This window comes from Pseudophryne corroboree, chromosome 1, assembly GCF_028390025.1.
Source record: "Pseudophryne corroboree isolate aPseCor3 chromosome 1, aPseCor3.hap2, whole genome shotgun sequence".
Taxonomy (NCBI): Eukaryota; Metazoa; Chordata; class Amphibia; order Anura; family Myobatrachidae; genus Pseudophryne; species Pseudophryne corroboree.
In genome coordinates this window covers 636,120,454-636,123,665 of record NC_086444.1, presented here as the reverse complement: position 1 = coordinate 636,123,665, position 3,212 = coordinate 636,120,454, and positions in this window count along the sequence as shown.

Here is a 3,212-nt window from a genome sequence, read left to right as displayed (position 1 = left end):
AGTACTGAAGTCCTCTGCCGCCTTTGACGTCTTCTTACTTCATATACTTACCCGGCTTCTATCTTCTGGCTCTGTGAAGAGGACGGCGGCGCGGCTCCGGGACGAACAGCTAGGACGACACCCGTGTTCCGACCCTCTGGAGCTAATGGTGTCCAGTAGCCTAAGAAGCAGAGCCCATCAGTCCAGGAAAGTGGGTCTGCTTCTCTCCCCTCAGTCCCACAAGGCAGGGAGCCTGTTGCCAGCAGTGCTCCCTGAAAATAAAAAACCTAACAAAACTCTTTTCAGAGAAACTCAGTAGAGCTCCCCTGCAGTGCATCCAGTCTCCTCTGGGCACAGGATCTAACTGAGGTCTGGAGGAGGGGCATAGAGGGAGGAGCCAGTTCACACCCATCTAAAGTCTTAGAGTGCCCATGTCTCCTGCAGAGCCCGTCTATACCCCATAGTCCTTACGGAGTGCCCAGCATCCTCTAGGATGTAAGAGAGAAAAAAAAAAAAATACAATTAAATGCCCATTTCAGAGTCTAAGAGGGGATGTATCACCTGCCTGGTCGCCTCAAATCAGGGTTGGCTAGTTTAAACCAAATGTTTTTTGTTTTTTTAAACACTTTTTTTTTTATTACGCTGTGACTACATTCACGGCGCAGTGCCTTTTTTTTTTTTTTAAACCTATTATAAAGGAATCTCCCTAGTATTATTTCACATTCTTGTTGCGTGTGGTCTTAATTTCATTGAGCTGAACCAATACAGTTAATACACACACACCAGAGCTATAGGAAGGGTGGTATGGTGAATTAGATCAAAGAGTTACTAAATCTGCTTATCATCAGCTAAAGGCCCATGCACACAAAACGAGTCCCTGCTGACGCAGATATCAGCGGTGGCGGGGTGCCAGCATCTGCAAGTGCATACACTCTTGCTGAGGTCAGCAGGGAAGGGAGTGACGGCCGGGGGGTGGCGAGGGAAACGACGCCCATGCTGCAGATGCTATGGTTATCAAGGACCTCCCTCGTCTGTACATGTTCAGATGAGGTAGGGGGTCGTTAACTATTCACGGAGCGCGCATTGTTAACGACACTGAGTGTACACACTAGACGAGATTGTAAATGCTCTCTCTCAGATTGGCCCTTCGAGGTGATATCTTTTACTTTCTCGTGTAGTGTGTATGGACCTTCAGATTCCACAAACTCCTCCTTTAAATAATAATCCTAAAAGAGAGAACCACAACTAATGGGCCCTACACATTAGGCGTTAACACTGAACGATATGAACGAGAACTCGTTTCTATCGTTCAGTGTGTGGGCACCAACGATGAACGCTGAACGATGCGCGGCCCTGCGCTCGCTCATAGGTGGTGCCGGGCTGCTTATGCATGCAGGCCAATATGGACAATCTCGTTCATATTAGCATGCAGTGCTATGGAGCCGGGTGACAGGGGGAGTGACCGCTGCCAGGTCGCTCGTATCTGTCGTCGGCAGCTCAGCGGCGGATCTCCAAGTGTGTAGGGGGCATAACATTATCAATCTTAAAGGATAAGCAACTTCGACACATTAAAGAGGCAATGCACAGAAAAACACCTCATGGTTTATAACTCCAAAAATAAGAATTTACTTACCGATAATTCTATTTCTCGTAGTCCGTAGTGGATGCTGGGGACTCCGTAAGGACCATGGGGAATAGCGGCTCCGCAGGAGACTGGGCACAAAAGTAAAGCTTTAGAACTACCTGGTGTGCACTGGCTCCTCCCCCTATGACCCTCCTCCAAGCCTCAGTTAGGATACTGTGCCCGGACGAGCGTACACAATAAGGAAGGATTTTGAATCCCGGGTAAGACTCATACCAGCCACACCAATCACACCGTATAACTTGTGATCTGAACCCAGTTAACAGCATGATAACAGAGGAGCCTCTGAAAGATGGCTCACTACAGCAATAACCCGATTTTTTTGGTAACAATAACTATGTACCAGTATTGCAGACAATCCGCACTTGGGATGGGCGCCCAGCATCCACTACGGACTACGAGAAATAGAATTATCGGTAAGTAAATTCTTATTTTCTCTGACGTCCTAGTGGATGCTGGGGACTCCGTAAGGACCATGGGGATTATACCAAAGCTCCCAAACGGGCGGGAGAGTGCGGATGACTCTGCAGCACCAAATGAGAGAACTCCAGGTCCTCCTCAGCCAGGGTATCAAATTTGTAGAATTTTACAAACGTATTTGCTCCTGACCAAGTAGCTGCTAGGCAAAGATGTAAAGCCGAGACCCCTCGGGCAGCCGCCCAAGATGAGCCCACCTTCCTTGTGGAAAGGGCTTTTACAGATTTTGGGGTATATGCAATTGCGGTCGAATTCCCGAAATTGTCGAATTTCGGGTCATTTTCGACAAAAAAAAAAATTCGCCTATGCAATTCAGTGCTTTCCGACCAAAAAACGGACTTTCAAAATTCGACTTTTTGAAATTCGAATTTTTGCAAATTCGACTTTTCTGCAATGATACAAGTGCAGCAATTCGACCAAAGCATATTCAATTCAAGTTTGGAAATTCGACAGCAGTGCTTTTAGACAGCAAATTCGTCATTTTCAATCCGCCACACTTTGGAGGGTGAAAACAATAAAAAAAATTTTAAACATGTTTTTTTTGGTGTTTTTTTTTTTTAGGAATAGCATATCTATTTATATTAGAAGGGATTAGGTACTTTTTTTTTTTTTTTTTGGAGGCACAAATATTATTTATATATTTTTTAAAATATTTTTTTTTTTTTTTTTAAATTGCTGGAACGGTAAAATCCTAAAAAAAAATGGCGTGGGGTCCCCCCTCCAAAGCATAACCAGCCTCGGGCTCTTCGAGCTGGTCCTGGTTCTAAAAATGCGGGGAAAAAATTGACAGGGGATCCCCCGTATTTTTAAAACCAGCACCGGGCTCTGCACCTGGTGCTGGTGCCAAAAATACGGGGGACAAAAAGAGTAGGGGTCCCCCGTATTTTTAACACCAGCATCGGGCTCCACTAGCTGGACAGATAATGCCACAGCCGGGGGTCACTTTTATGCCGTGCCCTGCGGCCGTGGCATTAAATATCCAACTAGTCACCCCTGGCCGGGGTACCCTGGGGGAGTGGGGACCCCTTCAATCAAGGGGTCCCCCCCCCCAGCCACCCAAGGGCCAGGGGTGAAGCCCGAGGCTGTCCCCCCCATCCAATGGGCTGCGGATGGG